Source organism: Pan paniscus, chromosome 10, assembly GCF_029289425.2.
Source record: "Pan paniscus chromosome 10, NHGRI_mPanPan1-v2.0_pri, whole genome shotgun sequence".
In the NCBI taxonomy this organism is placed as follows: Eukaryota; Metazoa; Chordata; class Mammalia; order Primates; family Hominidae; genus Pan; species Pan paniscus.
The window spans coordinates 141,692,026-141,715,536 of record NC_073259.2 but is presented as its reverse complement, the minus strand read 5'-3'; the positions used below and the strand labels follow the sequence as shown (position 1 = coordinate 141,715,536).

General features: G+C 44.7%; 1 protein-coding gene and 1 long non-coding RNA gene across 2 annotated transcripts in view; both read right to left on the bottom strand.

The window, feature by feature from the left end:
* Positions 1 to 23,511, bottom strand: part of LOC129393566 (uncharacterized) — a 126,032-nt gene that overhangs the window by 55,155 nt on the left and 47,366 nt on the right. The gene's annotated exons all lie outside the window — the stretch shown is intronic.
* The window catches only part of LOC129393564 (tubulin beta-8 chain-like), a 60,838-nt gene that overhangs the window by 19,548 nt on the left and 17,779 nt on the right, over positions 1 to 23,511 (bottom strand).

Here is a 23,511-nt window from a genome sequence, read left to right as displayed (position 1 = left end):
AACTTCAGGATTTCTGCTTTATTCTTTTTATTTCAATCTCATTGTTAAATTTATCTGATAGAATTTTGAATTCCTTCTCTGCATTATATTGAATTTCTTTGAATTACCTCAACCAGCTATTTTGGATTTCCTGTATGAAAGGTCACATATCTCTATTTTTCCAGGATTTGCCCCTGGTGCCTTATTTAGCTTGTTTGGTGAGGTCATGTTTTCCTGGATGGCCTTGATACTTGTAGATGTTCATCCATATCTGGGCATTGAAGAGTTCAGTCTTTATTGTAGTCTTCACAGTCTGGGCTTCTTTGTTCCCATTAGTTTTGGGAACATTTTCCAGGTGTTCAAAGACACTTAGGTCCCAAGCCCAAAAACACAGTAGCAAACACGTAGAGGTACTGCTTTGGTGGCCTTGGATTAACATTAAGAAAAATTCTCTTGATTTATCAAGTAGAGATTCTTGTTCTCTTCCCTTTCTTTCTCTGAAACCAGCAGTGTCTCTTTCTGTGCTGAGGCATGTGGAGCTGGAGTTGGGGTAACATAAGCACCCCTGAGTCCATCACCACTGAGACTGTGCTGGTTCACACTTGAAGTAGGCATAGAACTTGGTCTCACCCAAGGCCCACTGTAACCACAACTTGGCTACCATATAAGTTTATTCAAAGCCCTAACCCTAACCCTAAACCCTAACCCTAACCCTAACCCTGACCCTGACCCTGACCCTAACCCCTAACCCTGACCCTGACCCTGACCCTGACCCGACCCTGACCCCTGACCCCTGACCCTAACCCGACCCTGACCCCTGACCCTGAACACTGACCCTGACCCCTGACCTTGAGATAGGAATTTTCTAAACACAACAATCGGCCTCCAGCACCATCTCCATTGTCAGGGCCCAGTGCTTTACTCCTAAGATCACCACCAAGGCATCAATGCTCATTTTCATCACTGTATTCAACACTGTATGGGAAGTTCCATCCACAACAAATAGGAGAGAAACAGAAGTAAAGAGCACTCATATGTGAAAGGGGACAGCAAAACTGTCTACTCACAGATCACATGATCTATCTTACATACAGAAAATCATTAAGAACCCCCAAAATATTATTAAAACTAGTAAAGTAAGCAAAGTTACAACACAAAATCTCAATACACAGTAATCTGCTATATTTCTAGACACTAGAAACAAACAACGTGAGAATGTAATTATGAAAAAAATTCCAGTCTAGGGGTGGTGGCTCACACCTGTAATCCCAGCACTTTGAGAGGCTGAGGTGGGAGGATCTTTTGAACCCAGGAGTTTCAGGCCAGTCTGGGCAACACAGGGAAACCCTCTCTCTACAAATAACTTAAAAATTAGCTAGGTGTGGTGGTGCACGTCTGTAGTCCTAGTTACTCAGGAGACGGAGGAGGGAGGATTGCTTGAGCCCAGGAGGTTGAGGCTGCAATAAGCTGCGTTCACACCATTGCACTCCAATCTGGGCAACAGAGCAAAACCATGCCCAGAGAAAAAAAGAAAGGAAAAAGAAATTCCATTTTTAAAAATCAGCAGGCTGGACATGGTAGCTAACACCTGTAATCCCAATGCTTTGGGAGACAAAGAGAGGAGTATCACTTGAGGCCAGGAGTTTGAGGCCAGCCTGGGCAGGAGAGAAAGACCATACCTGAAAAAAATAAAAAAAAATTAGCCAGCTGTGGTGGTGCACACCTCTAGTCCCAGCTACTTGGGAGGTTTGAGGTGGGAGGATCACTTGAGCCCAGGAAATAGAGGTTGTAGTGAGTCATGATTGTGCCACTGCACTCCAGCCTGGGAGACAGAGTGAGGCCCTGCCTCAAAAAATAAAACAATTGCTCATAGGAGTATGGGTTTATCTGGACTCAGAATTCAGTTCCATTGATCTATTCCATTGATGATGCCAAAATCATGTTGTTTTTGTTAATGTTGCTTTCTAGTAAGATTTGAAATTTGGAAATGTGAGCCTCTGAGTTGGTTTCTTTGACACTATGTTGGCTATTCTGCATCCCTTGAAATTTCATATAAATGATAGGATCAGCTTGTGAATTTCCGCCAAAAGTTTTCTTGAATTTATTTCAGCAATGTTTTGGAATTTTCTATGTATGAGTTTATTTTTTCCCCCCAAAACAGAGTCTCGCTCTGTCACCCAGGGTGCAGTGCAGTGGTGCAATCTCGGCTCACTGCAACCTCCGCCTCCCGGCCTGTAATCCCAGCACTTTGGGAGGCCGAGGCGGGCGGATCATGAGGTCAGGAGATCAAGACAATCCCGGCTCACACAGTGAAACCCCGTCTCTACTAAAAATGCAAAAAAAATTAGCCGGGCATGGTGGCTGAGACTACAGTCTCAGCTACTCAGGAGGCTGAGGCAGGAGAATGGCGTGAACCCGGGAGGTGGAGCTTGCAGTGAGCAGAGATCACACCACTCCACCACACCACTGCACTCCAGCCTGGGCGACACAGCGAGACTCCGTCTCAAAACAAACAAACAAACAAACAAAGCACTATGTCTAGGTATGACTGTTTTCAGAAGAGGTGTCATACTGGTATAACATATCATGGCATATCGTAATACCCACCCACAACACTGCTGTGATGTTCACAATGCAGATGATACCTGCAAGACTGCTATGGCACCCTTAAAACTGATGTGAAGCCCGCAAGATTCATGACACTCCTAAGACTCATATGACACCCTTAATAATGATATGACACCCATAAGGCTGATATGATGCCCATAAGACTGATGGGACACCTGCAACAGTGATATGATGCACACGATACAGACATGACACCCGCAATACTGATGACACCCACAAGAGTACTATGACACCCCTAAGACTCATATGACACCTGTAATACTGATATGACAGCCGCAATACTGACATGACAGCAGGGCGCTTGGTATACAGCTTCCACTGACCTGGATTTGGATTGGTTTGGCCTCTATAATGAAGTTTGATGTCTCTGCTTTACTGACAAGGTATTAATGTGGTTGTTTATAGTTTACAATAATTTCCTTCTTCTAGGAATATTGCAATAGCAAAGTTTAACTTATCCCTTCTCTTGGATTCCCCAGCAGTTACAGCAACTTCACACAAAATACTCCTATGTATTTTATCAAAGCAAAGACAGCCTAAAAATTTTTTTAATTTAGAAAAAAAAAAGCAGCCGGGCATGGTGGCTCAGGCCTGCCTGCAATCCCAGCACTTTGGGAAGCCAAGGCAGGTGGATCACTTGAGGTCAGGAGTTTGACACCAGCCTGGCCAACATAGTGAAACCCCATCTCTACTAAAAATACAAAAACTTAGCTGGGCGTGGTGGCGGGTCCCTGTAATTCCAGCTATTCGGGAGGCTGAGGCAGTAGACTCGCTTGAACCTGGGAGGCGGAGGTTGCAGTGAGCTGAGATGGCGCCATTGCACTCCAGCCTGGGCAACAAGAGCGAAACTCGGTCTCAAAACACACACACACACACACACACACACACACACACACACACACACACACACACAACAAACAAAAAAAAACGAGCACTGATCCGGGGGCGCCTGTTTTCTTGGCCTCAGGCTGTGGCGCCTTCCCGTCCCCAACCTCCTGACCGCGTCTCCTCTCCTGGTACCAGGGTCTCTCCCCAGAAACAAACTCACATCCATAACCTGCATCTTGGCCTGCGCTGGGGGTGACCAGCCCAAGCCCTCATGAGGGGACGCTTTTATTAATATAAAGTGAGGTCCCGCTACAAACGGCGGACAGGGAAACACGGCCGCGCTCCCGCCGCTACACTCAACGGCAACAGGAAGCTTTTTCCTCATCTTCGCCTGGGCGGCCCCAGGTGTCCCGAAGCTGCAGCAGCGTCTCCTTGTCTCACTGTGGACGCGGCCCCAAGTGTCCCCATGTCTCCCGAGGCCACAGCCTCCCCCAGCCGCGTCCTGAGGGGAGGAAGCTCTGTCCTCACGGTAAACGCCCCGCAACGCCGCCTTGCGGATCAGATATGGCTCAAGCGCGCAGCGCTCGGGTTTAGCAGGGGCTGGGCGCCCCCTCGCGGCAGCCCTCGGGAATCTCTGAAATTCAGCCTCCAGATTACTCCGGGCCATGATTTTGGAAATTTCAACTGAAATCGAGCCCACCATCACATGCCTTGATCAGAACGCATGGAGATTTTTAACAAGTAAAGAAGATGGCCAGTAGACAAAGGTCAATGGATTTTCTTTTTCTTTTTCTCTTTCTTATTTTAGAGACGGAGGCTTGCTCTGTAGCCCAGGCTGGAGAGGCAGTGGCATGACCTTGGCTCACTGCAGCCTCCGCCTCCAAGGATCAAGCAATCCTCCCGCCTCAGCCACCCAAGCGCTGGGATTACAGGCGAGAACCTCCGCGCCCAGCCCTAGCTGATTTTTTTTTATATCACCAATAATGTATAGGAATAATTTGAACTTAATGAATTAAATTTTGGGTGTGCTATTGTAAATGATATTCTTTAAAATTTCAATTCATTGAGTATAAATCTAACAAAAGACAAACAAATACGCATTCAGGAAACTGAATCATGGTTGAGAGGAATAAAAAATATATAAATAAATGCAGATAGTCCTCGTTCAGAAACAATAACTTAGTATTGTTATCTTTACCACAAAGCTAAAGTAATGAAGAGTGATATTGGTGACAGAATAAGCAAAAAGATAAATGGAACACAATAGAGAACCCAAAAGACCCGAATAAATACAGTTAACTGATTTTGTCATGGGGCAAACGCAATTCAATGGGGAAAGAAAAGTCTGTTCCACAAGTGGTGACAGCACAACAGAAACCATAGTGAAGGAATGAACAAAGACACAAACTTCACGGGTCAACCAAAAAATCACTCAAGGTAATCTATAGACTTAAATTTCCAAATATAAAATAGTAAAAGTTATAGAAGAAAACCTACATGGATTTGGGTTGGTGATAAATTTTTAGATACAATAGCAAAAGCTAGTCCATAAAAGAAAAAGAAATTGATAATGTGGACTTTATTAAAATTTGAAATGTCTACTCTGTGAAACATCCTGTTACAAGAATCAAAAACAAAGCCACGGACTGAGAGAAAATATTTATAAAACAAACCTGAAAATGACTTATATGCAAAATATACAAAGAAATTCTAATGCTCAACAAGAAAACAACACAACTAAAAGGTTGACACCTCACTAAAAATGATATAAGACAGCAAACAAGCATCCAAAAGAACGCTCATGGCACTTGTCAAGAGGGAAAAGCAAATTAATGCAACAATGGTATACCACTGAGCATCTACTAAACTGACTAAAATCTTTTTTTAATGCAATAAAAATTACAACAGGAGGCGGGGCACAGTGGCTCATGCCTGTAATCCCATCAGTTTGGGAAGCAAAGTCAGGAGGATCAACTGAAACCAGGAGTTCAAGACCAGCCTGGGCAACATAGTGAGACCCTCATCTTTAACAAAAATTAAAAAAAAATTAGCCAGCCCTGGTGGCACATGCCTGTAATCCCAGCTGAGGTGGGAGAATTGCTTGAGCCTGGGAGGTAGAGGCAGCAGTGAGCAATGTTCATGCCACTGCACTCAGATTGGGCTACAGAGCAAGACTCTCTCTCAAAAAAACAAATAAATAAATAAAATTAAAATAAGTTGCAACAGGAACTCTCATTCAATGATAGTGGAATGCATAATGATACAGCAACTTCAGAAAACAATACAGCAGTTTATATTAAAGTTAAACATGCTCTCACCATAGAAGCACTCCTAGGTTTTGGGGGGTTTTTTTGTTTTTTTTGTTGCTGTTGTTGTTTATTTGGTTTTGTTTTTGTTTTGTTTTTTGTTTTTTGGAGATGGAGTCTCGCTCTGTCACCCAGGCTGAAGTACAGTGGTGCGACCTTGGCTCACTGCAACCTCCACCTCCTGGGTTCACGCCATTCTCCTGCCTCAGCCTCCCAAGTAGCTGAGACTACAGGCACACACCACCACGCCTGGCTAATTTTTTGTATTTTAGTAGAGAAGGTGTTTCACCGTGTTGCCCAGGCTGGTCTGAAACTCCTGAGCTCAGGTAATCCACCCACCTCAGCTTCCAAAAGTGCTAGGATTACAGGTGTGAGCCACTGCGCATGGCCAACTACTAGGTATTTAGATAACAACTTTATAAACTTAAGTCCAAACAAAAGCCAATATGCTGTTATGTACAGTTGATCTCTTCATAATGGCCAAATACTTTAAGGGGTCAGGATGACCTTCAATAGGTGAATGAATAACCAAGTTGGGTACATCCATGCAATAGAATGCTATTCAGCGAGAAACAGGGGTGATCTATGAAGCCATGCAAAGACATTGATGAATCTGACATGCACATCGCTAAGTGAAAGAAGCCACTCTGAAAAGATCACATAATGTGTGATCCCATTTCTGTGACATTATAGAAAAGTGTGACTATAACTCGTTTTAGGCTCAAACTCCTGGGCTCAAGCAATCCTCCCACCTCAGCCTCCTAAGTAGCTAGGACTCCAGGCAAGTGCCGCCACACCCAGCTAATTTTTTAACTTTTTTGTACAGTTGGGATCTCCCTATGTTGCCCAGGCTAGTCTTGAACTCCTGGGCTCAAGTTAACCTCCCACCTCAGCCTCCCATGTAACTTGGACTTAAGGCATGGACCACTACACCCAGCTAATTAAAAAAACATAATTTGGTAGAGATGGGCCTCAAAATGTTGCTCAGGCTAACGTGAAACTCCTGGCCTCAAACAATCCTCCCTCCTTGGCCTCCCAAGGGCTGCGATTACAGGCATAAGCCACTGCACCCCACCTGATTTTTTAGTCAAGTTATTGTTTGTTGTTGAGTTATAAGACTTTTTAAAATAAGTTTCTGGATATTAACTCCGTACCAGTTATATGATTTGCAAATATTTTCTCCCTTTCTATATATGTTGCCTTGTCACTCTGTTGATTGTTTCCTTTGCTACACAGAAGTTTTTAAGTTTGATGTACTCCCATCTATCTAATTTTGCTTTGGTTGCTTATACTTTTGGTGTCATATCCAGGAAGTAATTGTTCATTACAATGTTATAAAGATTTTATTTTTTTTCTTCTTGGAGTTCTGTACTTTTAGGTCTTACATTTCAGTCTTTAATTTATTTTGAATTAATGATAATAGATGATGCATTACACGGTAGCATTCCATAGAATGGAATGATCTGGTTGGGATCTGTGTCCAAAACTTAGTTGAAATGTAATCCCCAGTGTTGGAGGTCGGGCCTGGTGGGAGGTGATTGGATCACAGGACAAACTTCTTATGAATGGTTTAGCACCATCCGTCTTTGGAACTGTACAGTGAGATCTGGTTGTTTAAAAGTGTACAGCACCTCCCCATCTTTCTCTCTTCCTCCTGCTCTGGCCATGTCAATTGCTGACTCCCCTTTCGCCTTCAGCCATGAGTGTAAGTTTCCCAAGAAGCCAAGCAGGTGCCAGCATCATGCTTCCTGTACAGCCCGCAGAACAATAAGCTAATTAAATCAATTTTAATTGGAGGAGACTCTGGCAGCAGCTGACGTCTGAGCCAGGAGACAGCAGTGGCAGCTTCCCTGTGGGACTTGGGTGCCTCCGTTCTGCAAGTCCTCCTGTCCACTGGCCCCTCCCAGGGCCCATGCCTAGCCACTCTGCAAGAGTAGGTGCACAGTGCAGCCTCTGCAGCCCAGCCTGAGTACATTGCTCCACCTGAGTACCTTCCCCGTGACCCAGGAGCACATTGGATTCCCCAGCGCAGCGAGAGCCCAACCCCAAGCCATAGGACTTCCTGGTGTCCCCAGGGCTGTGGCACGTAGCTAGGGATACCGAGGGGGAGATCTGTGGCCAGCACTCGAACGGAGGAGGAACCCCCACTCTCAGAGCACTGAGAGAGGTGAGACATGTGGGATCCTGGGCAACGAGGGAGCGAGGCATGCCTCCCTCCAGAGGGCCAGTCCAGAAAGGGGGCGACCTATGCAGCCTCTGCCCTAGGGAGCCCCGCAGCTCAGAACACCTAACAAAAGAAACGCAGGCAGGCGCCAGTGATCACAGGAGGCTCCCCTCAAGGTCCAGGAGCTGATGAGGGGCTATCGCTCTCCCGTCTCAATGCAAAGCACACCTGCGAACGCGAAGTACAAAAGAACTTTGCTGCTGGAGATAGCAGCCGTTCCTCTTAAGCACCATCTATTGGATCACAGCCCTAACTACAACACCAAAATTGGCCAGCTAATACAACATCTGTGAAACCAAGCACAATTCACCCACCCGTAAGGGTCCTGTACAGAACCTTGGCCCTCTGAAGCATCCAGAAACGAAGCCAGCTGACAATACCCAACTTACACCGCAGTTAAAGGAACACCAACCCTCCCAGATGAGAGTCAGTGCAAGAACTCTGGCAATTCAAAAAGACACAGTGTCCCCTCAGAAGACCCAGGCCTGACGAGGGACGTGAGGAGCAGCCCCGACTCCCGGCTCAGTCGCAAACACCGGCGTTGGGGAAAACCAAGTAATAAAACCGCGAAACTGCGCCTGTGCGCGGGAGGATTCCAGATGGTTGCACGCAATCCCAGCGGGGTGGGGCAGGACCTTCCCCAGGGGCGGGACCTTCCCCAGGGGCGGGAAAAGCCAGGCCCCTCCCCGACCTCCTGAGCCCAAAACCGGGTTGTGCCCATGACTGACAGGCAAGGCTCCGCCCTACTCCCCGCCCCTTTAGCACCTCCTGACTGCCGATTGGCGGGCTCGCCTTGGTCTCAACGCTGATTGGCTGGCAGCACTACAGGCTGGCACCCACCGCGTCTCACCTCCTGAGCGGCTCCGAGAAGACGCCCGGCCAGGGTGAACACCGCGGCAGGAGAAAACGGGAGACTGTGAAGAGCATGGGGAGCCTTTGTCGTGCAGTGTGAAACCCTCATAAACCCTCATCCCAAGACCTTCAAATTTTAGCCTAGGAGACCCCAGATCCCCTCACCCTGAGAAGCTCCAAATCCTCTCAGCCTCAAAAGACCCCAAATCCTGCCACCTTGAGGGATTTAAAATCCCCTCAGCATGAAACCCCCAAAGTACCTCAGCTTCAGACACCCCAAATCCCTTCACCCAGAGGAACATCGAATCTCCTAATGCTTAGATCCCCAAATATTCTGAGCCTGAGGAGCCACAATTTCCCTCACCCTAAGGCACCCCAAATACCTCAGCCTGAGGAACCCTAAATATCTCAGAGAGACCAAATTTCCCCAACCACAGATAACCTACATAGCCTGACAACTCAACCCCGTCAGCTTCAAGGACCAAATAACCTCAGTGTCAAACACCCTAAAACCCATTAATGAGAGACCCAAATCTCCTTTACCCGAGACCCAGAATTTCCTCAGCCTCAAATATCCCAAATCCTTTCATCCCGAGGAACCCCAAATCCCCTTAACCTGATGAATCTCAAATCCTGTCAACTAGAGCACCCCAAATCTCTTCAGCCTAAAAGACCCCTAATCTCATCCTGAAAAACCACAAATACTATCAGCCTGAGGGATACCAAAGCTCCTCAGCTCGAGATACCCCAAATTCCCTCAACCTGAGAAACCCCAATTTCTTCAGTCTAAGACATCTCAAATCCCCTCAGCCTGAGGGACCCCAAATCCCAACCAGAGAGATAGCTTCCCCTTAGAGATGCAGACTGATTTACTCCTGGATTTTTCTAGAATCCCCAGGTAGAGATCCCCAAATCCTGTCTATGCAAAATGTTCATTTTGCCTCGCTAAAACAGAACCCTGCTCCTCAGTGTGACCCAAGTCCCAGCAGTCAGGGGGCCTCAAGGTCTCCTTGGGACTCCTCTGGCTCTCACACCTCAGGACTCCCCTCAAACACCGGTAGCTACAACCCTCCAGGCACCTGTGCCACCCTTCTCCAAATGAGCCAAGCTGCAGGGGAACTAAAAGAACAAAATCCAGCTTACATTAGGTGGCAGCTCATGGCCAGTGGAGGCCTTCCCATCCCATCAGTACCCCCAGACCTCCCTGGGGTGCTCGAGACCTCACCAGGAACCCAGTCTTCCTGCTCTGAACACCCCAGCCAGATGGAGACGACAGAGCCTGGTTCTGGGTAGTGCTCAGGGCTGTTGCCCCATCTCAGCACCTTCTCCTTCCACAGGAGCCTTTGGCCTAGGAGCTGGGAGACTCAGGGGCCCTTCCCATACGCAGAATTGGAGCAGGGCCTTCTAGACAGTCCCAGCACCATGAGCCCTGAAAGGTCCCAAGAGGAGAGCCCAGAAGGAGACACAGAGAGAACAGAGCGGAAGCCCATGGTGAGAAGTCGGGGAGGTGAAGCCAGACTCCCAGCAGGAGCTGATCTCTGGAGTGCTGCAGACTCCTGACATGTACCCTAGGGTGACTCTGTCTGAATGTGCATGGAATGGGGGCAGCTGGTCCTGGCCAGGACATGGGGGAGAAAAGAACACTAGCATCAGCGACTGCTCTGTGTCAGCAGAGAGCTAGGAAAATGCTCAGTGTCTGCTCAGTTAAACAGGACACAATCTGGAGAAGGAGGGAAGGTCTTTATGTTTCACAGAGACTCCCAGAGGCCCCAGGCTATGCCCTACACACAGGGTAGAGGAAAAGGACCAGCTCAATGTGTATTAGTAAATCACTGATGGAATCTGTTACTTCCTCTAGGTCAAAGATGCCTTCAAAGACATTTCCATATACTTCACCAAGGAAGAATGGGCAGAAATGGGAGACTGGGGGAAAACTCGCTATAGGATTGTGAAAATGAACTATAATGCACTGATTACTATAGGTAACAGGAAGTGCTGGGCACAGACCAGCCTGGGCGATATAAAACAGGTCTTTGGTCCCTATATTATTTTAATTATCAGGTGGCGGCATCTGCCCACAATTCCCTTTTGCACGGAGACAAATCTGGAGGGAAATATTGTTCTTTTGCGTCAGTGCAGGGTTGTGTGTGGATACTGACCATGCAGAGGTCACATCTTGACCTTGTTCAAGACTCTCCCAGCTCATCAGACTGAGCAGCACTGACTTTGTGGTGCTTTCCATTGCCACTGCCCTTTGTTCCTCCTCCCAGCTCTTCCATTTCAGAGCAAAATTTTTTGCTTCTTTTCAGGTCTCAGAGCCACTCGACCAGCTTTCATGTGTCACCGAAGGCAGGCCATCAAACTCCAGGTGGATGACACAGAAGATTCCGATGAAGAATGGACACCTAGGCAGCAAGGTAAGAGGGAAGGGAAGGAGGATTTTTTTTTTTAAAGATGGAGTTTCGCTCTTGTTGCCCAGGCTGGAGTGCAATGGAGTGATCTTGGCTCACGGCAACCTCTGCCTCCCAGGTTCAAGCGATTCTCGTGCCTCAGCCTCCCAAATAACTGGGATTACAGGCATGCGCCACCACACTCAGCTAATTTTTTGTAATTTTGTTTAGTAGATATGGGATTTCTCCATGTTGGTCAGGCTGGTCTCGAACTCCTGACCTCAGATGATCTACCCACCTTGGCCTTCCAAAGTGCTGGGATTACAGCCATGAGCCACCACACCTGGCCTATTTTTATTTTTTTTAAGACAGAGTCTTGCTCTGTCATCCAGGCTGGAGTACAGTGGTACAATCTCGGCTCACTGCAGCCTCCACCTCCCAGGTTCAACAATTCTCCCACCTCAGCTTCTCAAGTAGCTGGGACTGCAGATGTGCACCACCTTGCCCAGCTAATTTTTGTATTTTTTGTAGAGATGGGGTTTCACCGTGTTGGCCAGGCTGGTCTCGAATTCCTGGCCTCAAGTGATCTGCCTGCCTTGGCCTCCCAAAATGCTGGGATGATGATGATGATGATGATGATGATGATGATGATGATGATGATGATGACTGTTACTATTATTACAGACAAGGTCTCACTCTGTCACCCAGGCTGGAGTGCAGTGGCACAATCATAACTCACTGCAGCCTCAAACTCATGGGCTCAAGTGTTCCTCCCACCTCAGCTTCCCAAAGTGCTGGGATTACAGGCATGAGCCACCGTGCATAGCCCCCAGTAAGATTTAGAAGTGACCTCCTGGCCAGGCATGGTGCCTCACACCTGTAATCCCAGCACTTTGGGAGGCTGAGGCAACCATGTCACTTGAAATCTGGAGTTTGAGACAAGCCTAGCCAACATGGTGAAACCCCATCTCTATTAAAAATGCAAAAAAAGATAGCTGGGCATGGTGATGGGTGCCTATAATCCCAGCTACTCAGGAGGCTGAAGCTGGGAAATAGCTTGAACCCAGGAGGTGGAGGTGGCAGTGAGCCGAAATCGTGCCACCACCCTCCAGCCTGGGCAACAGAATGAGAAGACTCCGTCTCGGGGGGAAAAAAAAGTGACCTCCTGAAACCGGCCTCGGTTTAGGTCTCAGCTTCATTTCAGAATTTAACAAAGGAAAAAGAGTCTTCCCTCAAAAACATAAATGTTCAACAAACCAGCACAATGTAATCCCAGCACTTTGGGAGGCCGAGGTGGGCGAATCATGAGGTCAGGAGATCAAGACCATCCTGGCTAAAACGGTGAAACCCCATCTCTACTAAAAATACAAAAAATTAGCCAGGCACAGTGGCGGGCACCTGTAGTCCCAGCCACTCAGGAGGCTGAGGCAGGAGAATGGCATGAACCCAGGAGGTGGAGCTTGCAGTGAGCCGAGATAGCACCACTGCACTCCGGCCTGGGTGAAAGAGCGAGACTCCATCTCAAAAAAAAAAAAAATTGTCATTCTTTTTTTAAAAAAAAGAAAACATTGTTTTTGCTAAACAATGTTAATAAATCACAGAACAATTAAAGAAAACAATTAAACTGCAAATCCACAAAAAAGCTTTCTAACACCAATCTCATAATAGTTATTGAGTTAAATGTCTTAGAAGAAATAATATTAAGTAAAGATACATCATTTATGTACATTTAATCATACTATATGATCCTCTTATACCAAAATGTATCTACTTCTTTGTCTCGATTCTGGAGCGGGTTTGAGAGAGCTGTTTAGTTGCCCTGATCTTTCCCATACGTCACTGACCAGAGACAGCATCAAGTAGATAAAATAATGTACCATAATTATAAAATAGAAGTGCAAAGCTCATTTCCTCTTCTACTGCTTGGTTAGGAGAGTTTAGAAGTAAACACAGTCAATCTGCCCAAACTGGAGAAAGCAACTTGGATTGGGTCTACGATTTCCCCATCTGTGGATTTGAGATTCCTTAAGACCTTAATGTAATGTAAGAGGAATGAAAGGCCAGCGTTTGCTTTTCTGCAAATGTTTTGACAGGAAAAGAATGTCTCTTTAGAGGGAATCTATCTCCCGTGGTTTACCACACATCTATACATCTTTATCTGAACTCAGTTAAAATCCCCAATTTAAATCAATTTATTTTCTATTGTGGAAATCAAACAACATATATTTACTCTTCTAACAATTTTTAAGCATACAACTTTATTAACTATATGCACACTGTTGTGCAATCGATCCCTAGAACTCTTTATCTTGCATGACTAAAACCCTAACCCATTGAACAATAACACTCCATTGCTTCCTCCCTCCAGCTCCTGGCAACTGCAATTCTGTTTCTATGAATTTGGTTACTTTAGATACCTCATATACGTGGAATCAGCCATGAAACATTTGTCTTTTTGTGACTGGCTTATTTAATCACTTAGCAGAATGTTCCCAAGATTCACCCATGTCACAGCATGTGACAAGATTTTCTTCTTTTTTAAGGCTGAATAATATTCTACTGCATGTATATACCACATTTTGAAAATCCATTCATTTGTCAATGGATATTAGGTTGCTTCGCCTCTTGTCTATTGTGAATAATGCTGTAATAACTATCAGTGTGCAAATATCTCTTTGAGATCGTTTTTAATTCTTTTTTTTTTTTTTTTTGAGACGGAGTCTCGCTCTGTCGCCCAGGCTGGAGTGCAGTGGCGCAATCTCGGCTCACTGCAAGCTCTGACTCCCGGGTTCACACCATTCTCCCGCCTCAGCATCCCAAGTAGCTGGGACTACAAGCACCTGCCACCACGCCAGGCTAATTTTTTTGTATTTTTAGTAGAGACGGGGTTTCACCATGTTAGCCAGGATGGTCTCGATCTCCTGACCTCATGATCCGCCTGCCTCATGGGCTCGTTCTCCTGACCTCATGATCCGCCTGCCTCGGCCTCGTGAAGTGCTGGGATTACAGGCATGAGCCACCGCGCCCAGCCTTTAATTCTTTTTAATATATTATATATCCAGAAGTGGAATTTCTGGATCAGAAGGTAGTTCTGGTTTTAATTTTTTGTGGAAGCGCCATACTGTTTTTTTACAGTGTCTGCACCATTTTATATTCCCACTACTATGGTTTGAATGTGTGGAAGTTCATGTATTGGAAACTTAATTGCCATTGTAACAGTATTAAGAGGTGGAGCCTTTAAGAGGTGATTCGGTAATGATAGCTCCAACCTCATGAATGGATTAATGCCATTATCACAGGAGTGGGTTAGTTATTGCAGGAGTGGGTTCCTGATGAAAAGGATGAGTTGGGCCCTTCCCTGTCTTTCTCTCTGTCTCACATGCACACTTACCCTTCTACCATGTCATGATGCAGCTTGAAGACCCTTGCAAGATGCCAGTGCCATGCTCTTCAACTTCCCAGCCTCCAGAACCACAAGCCAAATAATTATTTTCTTTATAAATTACCCACTCTGGGCCAGGCACAGTGGCTCATGCCTGTAATCCAAGCACTTTGGTAGGCCAAGGCAGGCAGATCACAAGGTCAGGAGTTCGAGACCAGCCTCGCCAGCTTGGCAAAACCCCATCTCTACTAAAAATACAAAATTAGCCAGGCATGGTGGCATGCACCTGTATTACCAGCTACTTGGGAGGTTGAGGTAGAAGAATCACTTGAACCCGGGAGACAGAGGTTGCAATGAGCCGAGATCACACCACTGCACTCCAGCCTGGGCAACAGAATGAGACTCCATCTCAAAAAAACAAACAAACACATAAATTTCCCACTCTCTTGCATTCTAGGAAAGCAGCAGAAAACAGACTAAGCTACCCACCAACAATAAGCAAGTGTTCTAATTTCTCCACATCTTCGCCAATACTGCTATTTTCTGGTTTTTTGACAGAGGCTATCATAACAGGATAAGGTGATATCTCATTGTGGTTTTAATTTTCATTTCCCTGATGATTAGTGATGTTAAGCATATTTTCATATGCTTCTTGGCCATTTATGTATCTTCTTTTGAGAAATGTCTATTCAAGCTTTTTGCCCATTGTATTAGTCAGCCCAGGCTGCCACAAGAAAATACCACACATTGAGTGGCTTAAACAACAGAAATTTGTTTTCTGACATTTCTGAAGTCTGGTAGTAAAAAATCAGAGTGCCAGCATGGTTGGGTTCCGGTGAGGGCTCTCTTCCTGACTTGTAGTCAGCCTCCAGCTCACTGTGTATTTACATGAATTATTTGTGTGCCAACAGCAGGAAGGAGAAGGAATTTCTCTCTTCTTCTTCTTATAAAAGCAATAATACCTACTAGAAGATTTTTTTTTAGACAGCCTCATTCTGTTGCCACAGGCTGGAGTTCAGTGGTGCAATCTCAGCTCACTGCAAACTCCACCTCGTTCAAGCAATTCTCCTGCCTCAGCCCCCCACGTAGCTGGGACTACAGGGGCACGTCAGCTAATTTTTGTATTTTCAGTAGAGATGGGGTTTTACCATGTTGACCAGGCTGGTCTCAAACTCCTGGCTTCAAGTGATCTGCCCACCTCAGCCTCCCAAAGTGCTGGGATTACAGGCATGAGACACCGCACCTGACCAAAAGCACTAATGTCATCCTAAGGGTCCCACCCTCATGACATCACCTAGCCCTAATTACCTACCAGTGGCTCCATCTTTAAATACCATCATATTGAGGTATTAAATATGCTTCAGCATATGAATTTGGGGGAAACAAAATTCAGCCCATAGCACCCATTATTTAATTATTTGTTTTGTTGTTGTATTATAGGAATTCTTCATATATTCTAGATATTAACTCTTTCTTCGGTTTTTTTTTTTTTTTTTTTTTTTTTTTTTTTTTTTTTAGACAGAGTTTCGCTCTTGTCACCCCGGCTGGAGTGCAATGGCGCGATCTCAGCTCACTGCAACCTCCCCCTCCCAGGTTCCAGCGATTATTCTGCCTCAGCCTCCCGAGTAGCTGGGATTACAGGCACACACCACCACGCCCAGCTAATCTTCTGTATTTTTAGTAGAGACAGGGTTTCACCATGTTGGCCAGGCTGGTCATGAACTCCTGACCTCAAGTGATCCATCTGCCTCGGCCTCCCAAAGTGCTGGGATTACACCCATGAGCCACAGTGCCTGGCCTGGATATTAACTCTTTATCTTCTTTTTTTTGAGACAGAGGTCTCACTATGTTGCCCTGGCTGGTCTCGAACTCCTGGGTTCAAGTGATCCTCCCACCTCAGCCTCTGAATAGCTGAACTATAGTCATGTGCCACTGCACTCAGCAACATTAACCCTTTATCAGATACATGGTTTGCATATATTTTCTTCCACTCTGTAGGATGCCTTGACACTGTGTTGATTGTTTTCTTTGCTACACAGAAGTCTTTAAGTTTGATGTAGTCGTACTTGTCTATTTTTGCTTTTATTGCTTATGCTTTTGGTGTCATATACAAGAAGTTATTGTTCATTTCAATGTCATGAAGCTTTTCCTCTGTGTTTTCTTCTTGAAGTTCTGTACTTATAGACCTTACATTTCAGTCTTTAATCTATTTTGAGTTAATTTTTGTATGAGATATGTGGTAAGAGTCTGTCTTCTCTTTTGCATATGTATATCCAGTTTTCCCAATACAATTTCTTGCAGACTGTCCTTTCCTCCATTGTGTAGTCTTGGCATCATTGCTGAAGATCATTTGACCATATACACAAGGGTTTATTTCTGGCCTCTCTATTCTGTTCCATTGGTCTATAAGTCTGTCTTTATACCAGTACCATACTTTTCTGATTACTGTAGCTTTGTAATATGCTTTGAAATCAGGAAGTGTGAGGCCTTCAACTTTATCCTTCTTTTTCAAGATTGTTTCAGCTATTCTGGGTCCTTAGAGATTCTACATGATTTTTTGGATATTTTTCCATTTCTGAAAATAATAGCATTGGCATTTTGATAGACAGGGCATTGAATCTATAGATCATTTTGATAGTATGAACATGTTAACAATATTAAGTCTTCAAATCCACGAACACAGGATGCCTTCCATTTATTTGCGTCTCCTTAAATTTCTGTCGGCACTGTTTTGTAGTTTTCAGTGTTCAAGTTTTTGCCTCCTTGGTTAAGTTTATTCCTAATTATTCTATTCTTTTTGATGCTATTGTGATTGGGATTTTTTTCTTAATTTCCTTTTTGGATTGCTCATTTTTACTAAATAGAAACACAACTGATTTGGGGTGTTGCTTTTGTATGCTGAATTCATGTATTACTTCTTTTTTTTTTTTTTTTTTTTGAGACGGAGTCTCGCTCTGTCATCCAGGCTGGGATGCAGTGGCATGATATCGGCTCACTACAAGCTCCACTTCCAAGGTTCATGCCATTCTCCTGCCTCGGCCTCCTGAGTAGCTGGGACTACAGTTGCCTGTCACCACGCCCAGCTAATTTTTTGTATTTTTAGTAGAGATGGGGTTTCACCATGTTAGCCAGGATGGTCTCGATCTCCTGACCTCGTGATCCCCCCACCTCGGCCTCCTAAAGTGCGGGGATTATAGGCTTGAGCCACCATGCCCAGCCCAAATTCGTGTATTACTTCTAACAATTTTTTGGTAAAATCTTTATAGTTTTATTTTTATTTATTTTTTTAGATGGAGTCTCGCTCTGTCGCCCAAGCTGGAGTGCAGTGGCATGATCTCGGTTCACTGCAACCTCTGCCTCCCAGATTCAAGTGATTCTCCTGCCTCAGCCTCCCGAGTAGCTGGGACTATAGGTGCCCGCCACCATGCTCAGCTAATGAATCATTATAGTTTTCTGCATGTAAGATCATGTCATCTGCAAACAGAGATTATTTTACTTCTTCCTTTCCATTTGGATGCCTTTTATTTATTTTACTGGCCTAATTGCTCAGGCTACGACTTACAGGACTATGTTGAATAGAAGTAGCAAGACTGGAAATCCTTACCTTGTTTATGACCTTAGAAGGAAGGCTTTCAGTTTTTCATCATCGACTATGATGTTAAAAAATGGGCTTTTTGGCTGGGCGCGGTGGCTCATGCCTGTAATCCCAGCACTTTGGGAGGCCGAGGTGGGAGGATCACAAGGTCAGGAGACCGAGACCATCCTGGCTAACATGGTGAAACCCCATCTCTACTAAAAATACAAAAAATTAGCTGGGCGTGGTGGCAGGCACCTGCAGTCCCAGCTACTCGGGAGGCTAAGGCAGGAGAATGGCCTGAACCCAGGAGGGAGAGCTTGCAGTGAGCCGACCTCGCGCCCCTTCACTCCAGCCTGGGTGACAGAGCGAGACTCCATCTCAAAACAAAAAAAAAAAAAAAAAAAAAAAAAAGGCTTTTCTTATATGACCTTTTTACATTGAGGTGATTTCCTTCTATTCCTAGTTTGTTCAGTGTGTTTGTCATGAAAGGTCAATTTACATTTTAAAAATTAATGTAATAAACACCTTATTAGGTATACCTTTACAGATAGGCTGGAACAAAGATGAAGTTTTATCTATTTTTTTTAATCTTAAGAAAATTAGCAATGCCCCCAATAGAAGCATAGGCCTTAATGATACTTCAGAAAACATTTCCAAATTGCCCTTGGATAATACTTGGAATCACCACTCTCTGATTCAGAATTCTCTGTCTCTAATGAGAAACTCCAGAGTTAGGCCGAGCATAGTGGCTCATGCCTGTAATCTCAGCACTTTGGGAGTCCGAGGCAGGTGGATCACCTAAGGTCAGGAGTTCGAGACCAGCATCGCCAACATGGAGAAACCCTATCTCTACTAAAAATGCAAAAATTAGCTGGGTGTGGTGGTGCACACCTGTAGTTCCCAACAACTCACAAGGCTGAGGCAGGAGAATTGCTTGAATCTGGGAGGCGGAGATTGCAGTGAGGGGAGATTGTGCCACTGCACTCCAGCCTGGGCGACAGAGGGAGACTCCATATCAAAAAGAAAAAAAAAATCTCTAGAGTTTGGAAACATTTACCAACCAAACCACTGATTTCTCATCACCTTTTAGTCAAACCTCCTTGGATGGCCTTCAGAGGAGAACAGAGTAAACACCAGAAGGTAAGTATCTCCCAAATCCTGTTGACAAGAAAACTTCCTCATAGATCCAAATACAGGTAAGAGAAGGAGAATGTACAGACTATCCTAGGAACTACTGCCTTCCTCTCCTGATCTCTTTAGCGCAGTGTCTGACATCATCATTATTTTAAGAGTTAATAAGAACAGCAACAATAATCGCTACCATGGGTTATTTTCTCAGTATTTTCAGACTTTATTTTAAGCATTTTACATGAATAAACTTTACGTATAGTACCTATTCAACTTCACATATAGTACCTATTAAGTAGGTACTATAACTATAGCCATTTTACAGGTTAGGAAACTGAGGTATAAAAATGTTCAGTTATATCCCTGGGATCACATTCAGTGTTGGTGCAGTCTAATCCAAAACTCCTTCTCTAAAGCACTTACAAGATCATTAAAAGTTTCATAGTTTTATAAAGTTTATGCTGTCTTACCCATATGTCTTTACATCATTCGTCCAATTGATTTTTCAACCTCAGTTTTTCTCTGTTGTAGTAAAGTCAGATTTGCACTAAAACACTCTGATTAAGGGAAGCTTCCAAGTAAATAGACAATTCATACTGTGGATGGTACCAGAAGAAGATAGGGTCCCTACCCTCATAAGGGACCCATTCTGATCAGAGGAAGCAGCTTCCAGCCCTGAGGAGTTTCAGGTTCGAAGATTGAGAAACAACAAATAAGAAAATGGTTTAGGACTTCATATAGGTTACACCCCATTAAGTAAAAATATATTCTTCTGGAACCAATTTCAAATGCTCATTCCTGTAGAAGGCAGTAACGGCTCCTTCCTCTGGGCTCCAATTAGGGAACTCTCATGTTATTTGGAATTATTTGTTTAGCCTGCCTGCTGCCTCTTCATTGTGAGCTCTTCAGGAGTCTAGTCCCTTCCTGATTCTTCTCAGAACTCCCAAGCCCAGCTCAGGGCCTCTGAGAGCCTCCTGAGTGTTTTCTGAATGATTGATTCCAAGCTTATGAATTAAACTATAAGTAACAGGGTCAAGGAATGCTGAAAATATCTTTGAGTTAGATTTCAACTGTAGAGATATATCAGGACTATGAGATAATTTTTGTTTGTTATTTTTCTACAGGGGCAGGGGGTGGTTTGAGACAGAGTCTGGCTCTTGCGCCAAGGCTGGAGTACAACGGCTCAATCTCGGCTTACTGCAGCCTCCATCTCCTAGGTTAGTGTGATCCTCCTGCCTCAGCCTCCTGAGTAGCTGGGACCACAGGCATGCACCACCATGCCCGGCTAATTTTTATGTGTTTTGTACAGGCAGGGTTTTGCCATGTAGCTCAGGCTGGTCTTGAACTCCTGGGCTCAAGCCATCCTACTACCTTGGCCTCCCAAAGTGCTGGGATTACAGATGTGAGCCACCGCACCCAGTCTGTGAAAAAAATTATTTTTTTCTTTTCTTTTCTTTTCTTTCTTTCTTTTTTTTTTTTTTTTCAGACAGTTTCACTCTTGTTACCCAGGCTGGAGTGCAGTGGCGCAATCTCGGCTCACTGCAACCTCCACCTCCTGGGTTCAAGTTGTTCTCCTGCCTCAGCCTCCTGAGTAGCTGGGATTACAGGTGCCCGCCACCACACCCGGCTAGTTTTTTGTATTTTTTGTAGAGACAGGGTTGGCCAGACTGGTCTCAAATTCCTGACCTCAGGTGATCTGCCTGCCTTGGCCTCCCAAAGTGCTGGGATTACAGGTGTGAACCACTGTGCCTGGCGAGAATAATTATTAATCTCACATTCATACTGTATTAAGTACCTCAAAAAACACTTTGGTGAACATTATTATCTTTCATGTTCACTACAATATTAAGAATTAGTGCCGGGGGCAGTGGCTCACACCTGTAATCCCAGCACTTTGAGAGCCAGAGGTGGGCAGATTACCTGAGGTCAGGAGTTCGAGACCAGCTTGGCCAACATGGTGAAACCCCATCTCTACTAAAACTACAAAAATCAGCTGGGCATGGTGATGGACACCTGTAATCCCAACTACTCGGGAGGCTGAAGCAGGAGAATCGCTTGAACCTGGGAGATGGAGGCTGCAGTTAGCTGAGATCATGCCACTGCACTCTAGCTTAGGCAACAGAGTGAGACTCCCTCTCAAAAAAAAAAAAAGAATTAGCATGGGCTGGGTGCGGGGGCTCTTACATATAATCTCTGCACTTTGGGAGGCTGAGGTGGGTGGATCACTTGAGGTGAGGAGTTCTAGACCAGCCTGGCCAACCTAGCGAAACCCCGTCTCTAATAAATATACAAAAATTAGCTGGGTGTGGTGGCACGTGCCTGTAATCCTAGCTTCTTGGGAGGCTGAGGTAGGAAAATCTCTTGAACCTGGGAGGTGAAGGCTGCAGTGAGCTGAAATCATGCCACTGCATTCTAGCCTAGGCAACAGAGCAAGACTCCTTTTCAAAACAAAACAAAACAAAAAAACCATGTATGCCAACTTCTGGATCGGGAAACTAAAGAGAAATTAGCTAACAATACACCCTTATTCAAGCAGACAAGCAGAATTGGTACAGGAACTAACTAATCTAATTCAAAAGCCAAATATTCTTTCCAGGATATGGCAACATGCAACTTTGACTTCACTTTCTTAGTTGTCTAGATATATTTTTGCCAATCATCTCTTTGTTCTGTTCCGAACCTTACTGCCCTATTACCTCATTTTCCAGATGTGCTTTGTCCCTCTGTGCTTTTCTACATTTCCCCTTCCATCAAAAGTCTACTAGTTTATGGAAGATTTCCTCCTTCTCTCTGTAAGCCCTTATCCCCTTCTTTCACAGATCTTGCTGATTCTCCAGCTAGTCTTCCCAAGTATTCTTCCTCCTTCCCTTTAACTTACATAGAACGTTTTGAGAGAAAGTTGAAGGAAAGAGCCTTAAGACATGGGTTAGAGTCCCAGATTCACTACCCACTTAGACCTTGTCTTTTCCCTCTAGTATTTAGACACTCTAGGTATTTCCAAGGTTTGAACATTAACTACAGTCATATGAAAACATGTTGCAAGCCGTAAAGAACTAAATAAATGCACGTTGTCTTTTAATATGTGATTCTCACATTAAAGGGAATGCCCAAGGTGTCATTCAATAATGAATCTAGTTTGAAAGAATTGTCAGGAACGCCAAATTTACTGAATACAAATGGCTCAGAGCAGGCTCAGAAACCAGTGTCCCCTCCTGGAGAAGCAAGTACCTCTGGACAGCACTCTAGACTAAAACTGGGTAAGAAAAAATTTGAGGGGAATTTAGTCCCGCTATGTCCTCTAGAAAGGTTGGTGAGTATGGTCTACCTATGTGGGGTGGACTTTGGATAGGCCTGGGCTTAAGCTGGACTCAACTGTGAGACCAGAAGTTAGATGCAGTATTTTGTTAAAATTATTTATTTATTTGTTCACTGAGACAGAGTCTTACTCTGTCACCCAGGCTGGAGTGCAATGGTGAGATCTCGGTTCACTGCAACCTCTGCCTCCACGAAAATAGCGATTTTCATGCCTCAGTCACCCGAGTAGCTGGGATTATAGGTGTGCACCACCGTGCCTGGCTGATTTTTAGTAGAGACAGAGTTTCACCATGTTGACCAGGCCGGTCTCAAACTCCTGGCCTCAAGTGATCTGCTCAGCTCAGCCTCCCGAAATGCTGGGATTACAGGCTTGAGCCACCATGCCTAGCCTTGGATACAGTATTGAATAGCATGTAAGAACATTAACTTTGAAGTCACTCACTTGGGTTATAATCCACACAGAAGCATTGGGGCCTTGGGCAAATCTTATAAATTCCATGGGCTCCTGAATGGTAATCTGTAAAATGAGACCAAGTATACAGAGCTCATGTATTGTTTGAAATCATTAAATTAAATATAAATGAATTGATACATGTGAGGTGTCCAATAAGTACCTCTCTGATAATATATATTCTTTTGTGCGTTTCTACATTTCCTTTTCCATCACATGTCAACTAGTACATAGAAGATCCCCTATAGAGACTATACTTTCTTAGTGTTGTATGTCCAGGCCTTTGTTCAATGCCTAAGATGTAATGAACTCTCAAAAAATATTTTCTGAATAAATAAATGCATGAATGAACCATTTTGTAAGCAGAAAGGCTGGGAGGTTAATGGGATAATGAGAACAGCTAGAAACTAAAATTGAATAGGCATCTACAGTCAGTGTGGGTGTGGGGTCT